We start from the raw sequence: 12,958 nt of genomic DNA on the forward strand, positions 1-12,958 counted from the left end.
CCAGAGTGGAATGGTTCACAGAACTGGAATGTTGGCTCTTCAGCCCCTGCGGCTTTTCATGTAAAGGCCCTTGTCTTTTATCAGTGACAGTTGCTCCCAGTCTGCAACCCCGGCCCCCTGGCCATTCACTCATTGCTTCACCCTGTGGGTTTTGGAGGAGGGAGACGAGCCCAGTCATCCCTGCTTCCCTTTCTGGAAGGCTTCCAGAACACTCCACACTCAGCCTAAGCCACCTCCTCTTCTTCCCTCCCCCAGTTATTAGAGGTGTTAATATCCTAGTGACAAAACTCACCACCCTGGCCGAGCTGTCCACACCTCAGGAGATAACCATCTTTCACCCTGCAGTTAGCTGATGGTCCTCTGCAGGAGCTGGGGGAAGGGATTGAGCCCGACCTGGTAGCTGCTTTTGCAGCTTTAGCAGAGACCTGTGGGGTGTGACTGCAAAGCCTGGAGACTCTTGGTTTTAATGAAGGCAATTACAGTCTGTCCGATACGGGCCTCCAGCCAGCTATAGCACAGTCACCTGTAGGGTTGACTGAAAATGCAGACTCACAGGCCTTCTCTCCTGGCTGCCAGAATCAGCATCTCTGGGAGTGGGTCCCAGGAATCAGCATGTTAAACACATTTCCTGGGTTTCTGTGGTGCTCTCTGAAGTTTGAGAGCCACCACCTAAAAGTCTGAAAAAGCTTCAACCCCTAAGTCAGAGGGTGCCAGATCAGGCTGTGCCTCAGAACCCTGGGGAGCTGTATTTCTATTTTTTATTTTTATTTATTTGTTTTTTTTGAGACGGAGTCTCGCTCTGTCATCCAGCCTGGAGTGCAGTGGTGCGATCTCGGCTCACTGGGTTCATGCCATTCTCTTGCCTCAGCCTCCTAAGTAGCTGGGACTACAGGCGTCCGCCACCACGCCCGGCTAATTTTATTTTTGTATTTTTAGTAGAGACAGGGTTTCACCGTGTTAGTCAGGATGGTTTCAATCTCCTGACCTCGTGATCCATCCGCCTCGGCCTTCCAAAACGCTGGGATTACAGGCGTGAGCCACCGAGCCCGGCCTATTTTTATTTTTGAGACGGGGTTTCGCTCTGTCATCTGGGCTGGAGTGTGGTGGTGTGTTCGTGGCTCAGTGCAGCCTCAACTTTCTGGGCTCAAGCTATCCTCCCACCTCAGCCTCCGAGTAGCTGGGACCACAGGTATGCACACCACCATGCCCAGCTAATTTTTCTTTTTTTTTTTTGCAGAGACACTATCTTGCTATGTTGCCCAGGCTGGTCTCAAACTCCTGGATTGAAGTTATCCTCCCGCCTCAGCCCCCCAAAGTGCTGGGATTATAGGGGTGAGCCACCTCACCTGGCCTCCCAGAGGAGATTTTTTTTTTTTTTTTTAATTTTATTAGAGACAGGGTCTCACTACGTTGTCTTAAACTCCTGGACTCAAGCGATCCGCCCACCTCGGCCTCTCCGGGACCACGGGCATGAGCCACTGCGCCTGGCCCAGGGAGCTTTAAACCACACATAAAACCATTGCTAAGTTTTCCCAACCTCCTGAAGTGTTTTGGGAAAGAGGGTGTTTAGAGCCACACCTTTTGTTTTGTATCCAAAAGAGCATTCCTGTTCCTGCATGTAGCTTGTTGCTTTGCTTCCCAGATTAGCACCAAATGACTCCAGTTATTTTATTTATTTATTTTTTATTTTTATTTATTTTTTTGAGACGGAGTCTCGCTCTGTCACCCAGGCTGGAGTGCAGTGGCAGGATCTCGGCTCACTGCAACCTCTGGCTCCCGGATTGAAGCGATTCTTCTGCCTCAGCCTCCTGCGTAGCGAGGACTACAAGTACACGCCACCACGCCCGGTTAATTTTTAGTAGACACAGGGTTTTGTCATATTGGCCTGACTGGTCTCGAACTCTTGACGTCAGGTGATCTGCCCGCCTTGGCCTCCCGAAGTGCTGGGATTACAGGCGTGAGCCACTGTGCCCAGCTGACTCCAGTTATTTCTAAAGGTCAGGCCATCTTGCAAAAGGATGAGAATTTGCTTCCCTGGAGGGATATGCTGCAGACTAGGGCTTTTTACCAGCCAGAGCATTTGAAAAACAAGTGTCTGGTCTCCTCTGGGGTGTCTGCTTTGGATAAGTGCAGTCTGTCTTCAGTGTTGCTAAACGGCGAGACAGTGAGGTAGGAGGAGATGGTAAGGGCCCAGATCCTAGCTTCTGTCATTCTGGGGCCAGGCAGGGTTCTTTGAGCCTCAGTTTCCTCATTTGTAAAAATGGGACAGTAGGCCCTACTTTGACGGGTGGTTGCAAGGAAAATGCCAAGTTCTTGGCATATGATAAATGATGTCACTATTATTGTTATCATCATTATTATTTTTGAGACAAGGTCTTGCTCTGTTGCCCAGGCTGGAGTACAGTGGCACGATCATAGGTCACTGCAGCCTCGAACTCTTGGGCACAAGTGGTCCTCTCACCTCAACCTCCTGAGTAGCTGGGACTACAGGCATATACCACCATGCCCAGCTAATTGTTATATTTTTTGTAGAGATAGGGTCTTGCTATGTTGCCCAGGCTGGAGTGTAGTCATGTGATCATAGCTCACTGCAGCCTTGAACTCCTGGGTTTAAGTGAACCCCGGCCTAAGACTCCCAGATTGCCGGGATTACAGGCACACGCCATCACACCCGGTTATGTTGTCAATGTTGTTAATACTTTAAAGGCACACTGGTCTGCTTTCTACACTGTAGCCAGAGAAGGGACATGAAGTGAAGTTTGGCAGAAAAGTTTGGCTATTGTCTAGTACTGAGAAAGTGTGGAAAGGAGGAAAGAGGCTAGTATATTACGCATCTATGGTGAGTAGTTGTGTCATCATTAAAGGCATCTAAAGAGTTGCCTTTTGATGGCTCCACGCTATGGGATAAAGGTTACATGTTAGGAATCATGGTCTTTTGTCATGAGCTCTAGCAGTGTTCAAGGATGGGAAATTTTGGTTGCAGCAGTCCCTTTATTGAAGCCTCTTCTTTTATTACTTACATATTGATTTTCTATATACAATTTTGTGTCCTTAAAACTTTTTTTATGTGTGAAATATGACACATAGTAACATATACAGTAAACACCTGTTTCACCAGGCAGGTATACTATACATTATATTACCCTACGCCTATCAAGAGCCCAGTGTTCACAGTGTTAAAAATGTAACTCCCATGTAGTAAGTACTTATCATATCTTTAATTATAAGGGAACAAGCTAGAGATTAAAGCTGGGGAATATGAGAGGCAGAGGTAAATGCTAATCTGTGAAAGAAAGTGCTGGGGCCGGGCAAGGTAGCGCTTGTCTAAATCCCAGCACTTTGGGAGGCCAAGGCGGGCAGATCCCCCAAGCAAGGTCCAGAGTTCGAGACCAGCCTGGCCAACATGGTGAAACCCTGTCTCTACTAAAAATACAAAAATTAGCCAGGCGTGGTGGTACACACCTGTAGTCCCGGCTACTTGGGAAGCTGAGGCAGGACAATTGCTTGAACCCAGGAGGCGGAGGTTGCAGTGAGCTGAGATTGCACCACTGCACTCCAGCCTGGGCAACAGAGCAAGACTCTGTCTCAAAAAAAGAAAGAAAAAGAAAGTGCTGGATACAGTTAACTACAGAACTGGTTAAGGGCCTACCATTAGTTACACATTAGTTATTGTCCTACAGGAAAATAAAACCATAAACTTTGAAGATATCTTTGCTGCAGGCAGAAATGCTTTGCATCTCAGTTGGCCAGAAATAATTAGCATTTTTTATTTTGTCTGAGCTTCAATCTTTAGAGTCTGGCCCTAATCAATAGCAAATAATCAACCAAAGTTTTGTCCCCAGAGTCAAATAGTCTGAAGGCAGGTTTGTTGGACAATCCTCTAGTTTGATTTTGAAAGCATATATTTTTCATTATAATTTTAATATGTAATTATGTATTCTTAAACACTATAGTTTTGCTTTTCCTGATTTTGAACACAGAGTAATTTTGTGTATCTTGCTTCTCTTGCACACCATTGGGTTTAAAGATTCATCCATATATTTGCGTGTGGCGGTGGTACATTCTTTTTCATTGCTATATAGTATTCCATTGTTTATACAACGTTTTATTGATTCTGTTGCTGGTGGACATTTGTACTGTTTCTAGTTGCTATGAACATTTTTGTAAATATCTCCTGAGGTCTATGTACGTTGGAACTGCTGCATCTTAGAATGTGTGCTCCTTGGGCCGGGCGCGGTGGCTCATGCCTGTAATCCCAGCACTTTGGGAGGCCGAAGTGGGTGGATCATGATGTCAAGAGATCGAGACCATCCTGGCTAACACGGTGAAACCCCATCACAACTAAAAATACAAAAAATTAGCCAGGCTCGGTGGCTCAATCCCAAGTACTCTGGAGGCTGAGGCAGGGAGAATCACTTGAACCCGGGAGGCAGAGGTTGCAGTGAGCTGAGATTGCACCACTGCACTCCAGCCTGGGCGACAGAGTGAGATTCTGTCTCAAAAAAAAAAAAAAAGGAAAAAAAAATGTGTGTTCCTTCAAGTTTACCAGGTAATAAGGAACTATTTTCCAAGTGGCTGCACTGATTTACCCTCCCACCAGCAGAGATGAGTTTCATTTGCTCCATGTGCTCAGATATGTTCATTTTAGCATTTTGATTGTGTGGAGTGTGATAGCCCATGGTTTTAAATTGCATTTCTGTGATTACTAATGAAGTTGAGTGCAGACTTTTGTTTTAAAAATAAAATATTGGGGATGGTAGGCTCACGCCTATATCCTAACAGTTTGGGAGGCTGTGGTGGGAGGATTGCTTGAGGCCAGCAGTTTAAGATTTGCCTGGGCAACATAGCAAGATCCCATCTCTACAAAAAAAGAAAGAAAATTAGCCATGCCTGGTGGCATCCACCTGTAGTCCCAGCTACTGGAGCGGCTGAGGTGGTAAGATTGCTTGAGCCCAGGAGTTTGAGGCTGCAGTGAGCTGTGATCATGCCATCACACTCCAGCCTGGGTGACAGAGCGAGACCCTGTCTCTAAAGAATAAATAAATAAAATAAAATATTGTGAGTCTCTAATGGGGAACAGTGTTGCATGGTGGTTGAGAACTGAGGCTCTGATGTTTGAACTGGATTCTGACTTAACCCACTGTTTGCCCACATCTTGAGCCTTGGTTTCCCCATCTGTAAAATGGCGATAATTCTTGGACTGGCTGAGAAAAGGAAACGTGGTGCGCCCCTGTAATCTCAGCTGCTTGGGAGACTGAAGCGGGAGAATTGGTTGAACTTGGGAGGTGGAGGCTGCAGTGAGCTGAGATCCCACCACTGCACTCCATCCTGGGCGACAGCAAGACTGTCAAGAAAGAAAGCAAGAAAGCAAGAAGGAAAGAAGGAAGGAAAAAGAAAAGGAGTAATGCATGTAAGGGCACCCAAAAAAAGAGCCTAGCTGGTGAGCTGATGATTCCACGCGGAGCCTGCTGTTCCCTCATTCACCGTGATGTAGAATCATGTGAGGAGCACCGTATGGAGAGTCAGACTTTTATTTTCCACCACAGTTGGGAGAGCAGGGGGGTCAGAAAACGGAACATAAGTTAGCAGAGCTTTGTCATGGACCCTAACTTGTCATCCAGGAGTCCCAGCTAGTAGGGTCCTGGCTGAGTCGGGAGGGTCCTTAGGCCCGGACCCCTGAAACCACATGTACTTGGACCTCATGGGACAGGTAGAGTGTGGCCTCTGTCCACAGAGGCCCAGGACAGCTCCCAAGCTGGGACTGTGCTGACATGTCTGGGCTTAGGGCGGTCCTCACTCAGGGCTCTCAGAAGGCCAGAACTTTTCGGAGCTTGGAGCAGGGATCAGCCAGGCCCTTGGAAGCTGGGAAATGTTTCTTTGCCTTTTGAATGTGCTAACATACCCCTCATGTGCCTATTTGCTTAACAAACCAGTAGGTGGGTCAGGAGAGCAATAACACAATTTCCTTATTTGCTGGGGAGGGGAGGGAGAGGAAGCTGAGGGTTTGGGAATTTTGTCCAGGTGGGCCCAGGCTGGAGGGAGCTGAGCCTCACTTTTTCTGAGCCCATTTAGCCCCTCTGTACCACCCATCCTGAGTTGCCTGCCTGGTGTCCCTCTCTCTCGAGTTAGGGTGACTTTCTGATGGTCATTCGTGTTGAGAGTGAAAAGGGGTGCATTGAAGTTCATCCCTGGGCAGCAGACATGAACTGGGACGTGTGGTAACCCTGCTCCACGCCTGTTCTCAGGAAAGGGCCGGTCTAGCTGGGATTTTGTCCTTGTGTCATCAGCCAGCCTTGGCTGTTACTGAGCAATGAAAGCTCTGCCTCGGGAAGTCATTTAATTTTTGAGCCTCATTTTCCTCTTTTGTAAAATGGGAATGCAAGTGTGTGTGTCCGACTCATTTTTTAGGGCGATGATTGTCAGGGTATGAACAGCTTGGTCGAGCTGTGTGAAGAGCTGTGCAGCTGCAGAGGTTGTTAACATTGATAGCCACCCGGAAAGGGTGTCCTGGGTTCAGGAAGCTATTCCTCCAGCTGTCTGGGTCAGCTGGCCATAACATGAGATACATTTATCTATGTGTAATGACTTTTTGAGAAGCAAGATCGGTTTCCCCAGCCCTTTATGGGAATACCCACGTGTCCATACTTGCTTTCAGCTTAGAGTGTGCTCAGGTTCCTAGAGCTGGTCGGGGTTCCCAGGACTGCCTGGGAGCAGATGGTACCATGGCCTTGTTTACAGATGAGGAAACTGAGACCCAGAGGGGAAAGTGACTCTCCCAAGGTCATGTGAGTAAGCATACGGCTCCCCCAAGGATGAGGCATTGGTCTGGCAACAGTGCGGCCCATCATAAGGGACTGAGCCTGTGGGGTCCAGACCTGCTCTCCTCCCAGGGGAAAAGGCTCCCTGTCACCCCATCGCTAATGCAGATAGGGTCACGTCCAGGGAAGCTGTCACATATCATCTGGGCCCCCAACATCAAGGACACCTGTCTCTGCAGGCCCCCTGCCGGCATCTTCGGGGCCCAGGGCAGGTCCCTGTCCAGTCCGTGTCTGCACTTCCCTCCCTGGTCACGTGTTCTCAGGGGCCTGCTCTTTTCCTTAACAGAAAGGAAACAAGGGAAGCTGACCTTTCCCACTTCGGGACACAAGTTGGAAGGCCAGGTGCCTTGTGAGCCTGGAGGCCTCAGGAGGGGTGGCCCCTTCCCTTGTGCCCTCCCCACCACCACCACCAGTGGACAGGGGTCACTAAGAGAGTGGGGCTCAGGAGACTCACCTCCTGTGCTGGGTCTGTGAGAACGTCACCTGGAGTGCCCCTCCCAGTGGGTGTTGGGGTCGGATGGGTTTTCAGCCTGGCCAGGGCTGGCTGCCTCACCTCAGGAACAGGCTTAGCCTGTGCTGCCACGTGGGTGCGGGTCCTTGCTCCGGCCTGAACGGAGGGGGCCGGGAAAGGAGCAGCTGATCCTGACCCAAACCCCTAAGTAAACTGCCCTCTGTGTCCAGACTGGACTCCCTCCAGACTCTGTCCAGGCCCTCGCCACTGCCCTCCCTGTGCCCCCAGCCTGGGCTGCAGGAACTGTTGGCTGTTCAGCCAGCAGGAGCAGCAACAATGCAGGTGTTCCCAGCTGTTAAAGCTCTGCCTGGCCATGTGCTTGCTCTTGGCTTTTGTGCACAGCGAGTGCCAAGGGGGAGAGGGGACAGCAGAGCCGGTGTGCGGAGGGGATGCCCAAAAGGGACTGCCCAGGCTAGGACAGCCCTGATGGGGCAGGGGTGCTCCGGGAAACAGCAGGCTTTGCCTCTCCTCCTCTTCCCACCCCACTGCTCCCACCCCATTTTCCCAGATCAGGAAAAGCAGGCCAGTGTCCTGGGGAACAGGAAGTGAAGCCGGCTTCCGCCAGGTTCCTACCAGGGCCTGGAGGAAGTTCCTGCAGGCCTGAGCTGTCTGGGAAGGACCAGTTTCTCTCCTTGTCTTGGTGTCTTGCTTTCTGAGTTTCCCCTGAGGGTGGGGGAGAGCTGTCGCTCTCTTCACTCTCTGTCTCACTTCTGTCCTCCCGGATCCTCAAACCCTGAGCCCTCACACCTTTCTGTGGTTGTTCCTCTCCCCACCAGTTTCCTCTCTGGAAAGTGAAGAGGAGGCCGGGCACTGTGACTCACGGCTGTAATCCCAGCACTTTGGGAGGCCGAGGTGGGCAGATCACAAGGTCGAGAAGTTCAAGACCAGCCTGGCCAACAGGGTTTTGGTAAAACCCTGTCTCTACTAAAAATACAAAAATTAGCCGGGCGTGGTGGCGGGCGCCTGTAATTCCAGCTACTCAGAAGGCTGAGGCAGGAGAATCACTTGAACCTGGGAGACGGAAGGTGCAGTAAGCTGAGATTGTGCCACTGCACTCCAGCCTGGGTGACAGAGCAAGACTCTGTCTCAAAAAAAAAAAAAAAAAAAGAAAAGTGAAGAGGATAGAGCCTACCAGGGGTCGTCAAGGTGTGGGACAGCGTGCATGTTCCTGTAGGAAGAAAACTCTAGAACTCCTGGTTCTGGTTCTTTTTCATCTCATCTCATCTCATTCATTCATTCATTCATTCATTCGAGATGGACTCACTCTGTCACCCAGGCTGGAGTGCAGTGGCTCGATCTCGGCTCACTGCAATCTCCATCTCCTGGGTTCAAGTGATTCTCATGACTCGGCCTCCCAAGTAGCTGGGATTACAGTTGCCCACCACCACGCCCGACTAAGTTTTGTATTTTTAGTTGAGACAGGGTTTCACTGTGTTGGCCAGGCTAGTCTTGAAACTCCTGACCTCAAGCGATCTGCCGGCCGTGGCCTCCCAAAGTGCTGGGATTAAAGGTGTGAGCCACCGCACCTGGCCATCTCATACTTTTAACATTCATTTTTTGGTGCAAGTTTTACAATATACATTCTATATTTGTCAAGTGATAACTTCTGTGTAACTTATAAAATATACATAATTCAGGAAGGTTGTGCTAAAATACATTTAACCAATAGGAGTATGCCGTCAGAGTATTTTGGCAAACAAGGGTCAGTAAATTTTTTCTGTAAAGGGCTGGGTAGGAGGTATCTCAGGCTTTGTGGCCATATGGCCTGTGTGGCAGCAACTCAGTTCTGCAGTTCTGCCGTGAAAGCAGCCACAGATAAGAGGTAATTGAGTGGGTGTGGCTGTGTTCCAATAAAACTTTATTTCTGGAGGCTGAAATTTGAATTTCAGAGAAATTTCATGTGTCATGAAATATTATTCCTCTTTTGGTTCTTCTTCCCCCCCTCCACCGCCCCCTGCCAAGCATTAAAAAATGTGGAACGCGTTCTTAGCAGCCGGCTGTGGGCTGGATTTGGTCCATGGACCATAGTTTCCCAGCTTCTGCTCTAGACCACCCATTCTCAGACTTGAAGCCTGCTTCAGACTTACCTGGGAAGCTTTTTTCCAAAATGCATATTCCAGAACCCCAGCCCTGATTTTGTAGATTCTCTGGAAGGCCCCAGAACCTGCATTCTAACAAGGAGCCCAGTTGAGTCAGACACAGGTAGTCTGGAGACCACTTTTTTTTTTTTTTTTCCTTTTTTTTGAGATGGAGTCTCACTCTGTTGCCCAGGATGGAGTGCAATGGCACTATCTCAGCTCACTGCAACCTCCGCCTCCGGGGTTCAAGCAATTCTCGTGCCTCAGCCTCCTGAGTAGCTGGGATCACAGGTGCCTGGCCATGTTGGCCAGCCTGGTCTCAAACTCCTGACCTCAGGTGATCCACCAGTCTCAGCCTCCCAAAGTGCTGGGATTACAGGTGTGAGCCACCACGCCCGGACTGGAGACCACATTTTAAGAAGCAAAGCTCAAGGGTCTCCAGGATCTTGGTCTGTTCTCTTAAGCCAGTCCCGAGGCTTGGGGTGTGCAGTGCTGTGGGAGGCCCTGGCATCAGAATAACCGGCTCCTTCACTACCTTCCAAGAGTTTCCATCCAGTTGAGGGGGGACACCACCCACCGACAGCACAGCCCAGTTCTGGGTGCTGTGGAAGCCCTGGGTTCAGCCTGGAGCCAGGGCCAGTGTCCCAAGGATGAGGTGCCGAGATGGACCTTGAAGGATGAGAGAAGGCTGGACCGCCCTTGAGTGGCGAGGGTGGGCTGCCTTCAGGTTGACCTTAATCCCTTCCCTCCCTACCACCATGTGTCCAGATGACCTTGGGCAGGTCCCTTAGCCTCTCTGGATATTGGGATATGACATTGACTACCTCAGAGGCTTGTGGGGAGGATTCAGTGAGCTGATATGCATGAAGTGTATCAACTAGGGCTGCTGACTGGTATCCCCTTCCCTTGTCTTCCCCCACCACCCCCAACCAGCGGACAGGGTGCTGCTGAGGGAGTGGGCTGGGAGAGTCACTTCTGGCCTTGTCTTAGGGATCTGAGAGCAGGGCATGGGCCCCGTGTCTGGGAGTGCCCTGGTGCCCTTCCTAGTGGGGTTGGGCGTGGTCAGTCTGGCCGGGGCTGGCTCCCTCCCCCATGAATGGGCCCACCTGGAGGTCTTTTCCCATTCGAGGCAATGAGATATGTATGTGAGGCTCTGTAACTCATCTTTTTTTTTTTTTTTTTTTTAATTTTGAGACAGAGTCACCCAGGCTGGAGTACAGTGGTATGATCTTGGCCCACTGCAACCTCTGCCTCCTGGGTTCAAGCTATCCTTTTGCCTCAGCCTCCCGAGTAGCTGGGATTACAGGCGCCTGTCACTACACCCAGCTAATTTTTGTATTTTTAGTAGAGACAGGTTTCACCACGTTGGCCAGGCTGGTCTTGAACTCCTGACCTCAAGTGACCCACCCACCTTGGCCTCCCAAAGTTCTGGGATTATAGGTGTGAGCCACTGCGCTCACCTTATCACCCGCTTTTCTTGTGGTGTATTTTTGCTGCAGGTGCATGCAATGCAGGCCTCAAAACCCACCTGATATACGGTTGCCTGGGAATAGGGATCTTGACTTTTCCCCTGTCCCATATGAGCCTGGGGGCCGGGTCTGGGCTGGCCCAGGTGGGGCTAGAGCAGCTGGATCCAGGCATGTGAGGTGTGAAGGTATGGGCCTTATGCCTCATGGAGTGGCTGGAGGAAGGAGAGTGGGAGCAAGGGTGCCACAGGGTCAGGGCGCCACAGGGTCAGGGTGCTGCAAGTGTGGGGAGTCACCCGTGATTCTCCAGGGTCTGGCTCTTAGGCTGAGATCTAGGAGACCTTGGCAGGCTGTCTTTGGGAGTCTGGGGCAGCCCCAGAAGGCCATCTGGACTGTTTTCAGACCTGAGAGGAGGAAAGATTGGTGTCCAGAGAAGGTGCCATGGGGGTTGGGAGATGAAGGAAGCCTGGGGCCGATCAGAATCTGAATCTAGCAGGCAACACCGAGGCCGGTGTTCTGGTCCCACTATGGGACTCAGCCTGAAGACGACAAGGTGGATGAACGACCGTTTCTCTCTGACTCAGTTGGCTAAGAGGATTGAGCTGGGGCTGAGGCTCTGGACACAAATGGGCCAGTTGACCCTGAGGTTTCTTTCTGGTAGTGGGGGTGGGGCTTCCTCTGGCTGACCCTGCTTAGGTCTCTGATGGAGGTAGCAGGGTCTCTGGTTCCCCCAAACTGGACAAGTCCTCCGCCACAGCACCCAAGGGGTCTAGGCAGAGTGCAGCTTCCCTCCCCTCCCTGACTTGGCTTGGTGGGCACCTGCCTCCCCTGCCCTCCTGACCTTGATGGCTAATGCAGCCAGCCCCAGGCAGGCACAGTCACAGCCCTCAAACAACATGAGGTCCAACTCCAGACTCCTGGGCGGTGGCAGTCAAGGTGGGGGTCTCTGTAGCCAGTACTGCCCTGTGGGGGCGAGAGACTGACTTGCGGGCTTGGAGCCTCACATGCCTGCCTAGTGGGGTGTTCCTGAGGGATGTGACTTCTTTGGGCCTCTCTGCCCATTTTTGGAGAAGGAGCCCATCTCCAAGACAATGTCTCACCCTCAGGGAGGGTCTGGCACTTTTTGTCCCTAAAGCCTGGGGTTCTCAGCAGAGCATCATCCTAGACTGTAGCACCGGCGACATCTTGCACACAAGAGGCGGAATCGCCTGTTGATAAAGAGCCAGGCTCTGGAATCTGTGATCTTGGGCCACTCACTTCACTTATCAATCCCTTCGTTTCCTTCTTGCCTGTTACATGGGGTCTGCAATCTACCCCTCAGGGGCGCTGACGAGCTCACATGAGCCTGTGACATAAAATGCCTAGCACAGCCCCAGCACAGTAAGAACTCAGTAAACCGCTGCTGCTGCTGTTACTGTTGATCAGCGCAGAAACAGAGCAGACCCCGCCTCCGCCGCAGGCATATAAAAGTGACCACTTGGCTGGTCGCGGTGGCTCATGCCTGCAATCCTTGCAGTTTGGGAGACTGGGGTGGGTGGATCACCTGAGGTCAGGAGTTTGAGACCAGCCTGGTCAATGTGATGAAACCCTGTCTCTACTAAAAATACAAAAAATTAGCTGGGTGTAGTGGCAGGTGCCTATAATCCCAGCTACTCGGGAGGCTGAGGCAGGAGAATTGCTTGAACCCTGGAGGTGGAGGTTGCGGTGAGCCGAGATTATGCCATTGCACTTCCGCCTGGGCAACAGAGCAAAACTCCGTCTCATAAAAAAAGAAAAGTGACCACAAACTTTGATCTGATTCTTTAGTTCCTTTAGTTCTCATGGCGCTTTTACGTCGGTCATTTCATTGCATTTTCCAGCAACGTCTGAGGGAGATACTGGTGTCCCATTTTGCAGAGGTGAAAACTGAGGCTTGGCAAGGTTAGGTCGCTTGTCCAAGGGCACATAGCTGGTGCTTCCAGAGCAAGACCTGGCTTTCTCTGCCCAAAGCTCTTGGGGAGTCTCTCCCATCCCAGGATCTTGAGGGTCATGGGAAGGGACTGGGTGGTTTGCGGTGGGATCCTTTACCCAGTGCCTTCTGACCTT

General features: G+C 50.9%; 1 protein-coding gene across 1 annotated transcript in view; it reads left to right on the plus strand.

Moving 5' to 3' along the window:
* Positions 1–12,958, plus strand: part of LOC105472269 (LIM and SH3 protein 1) — a 51,401-nt gene that overhangs the window by 31,025 nt on the left and 7,418 nt on the right. The window lies entirely within an intron of this gene.

The sequence above is a fragment of the Macaca nemestrina genome, chromosome 17 (assembly GCF_043159975.1).
Source record: "Macaca nemestrina isolate mMacNem1 chromosome 17, mMacNem.hap1, whole genome shotgun sequence".
Classification (NCBI taxonomy): Eukaryota; Metazoa; Chordata; class Mammalia; order Primates; family Cercopithecidae; genus Macaca; species Macaca nemestrina.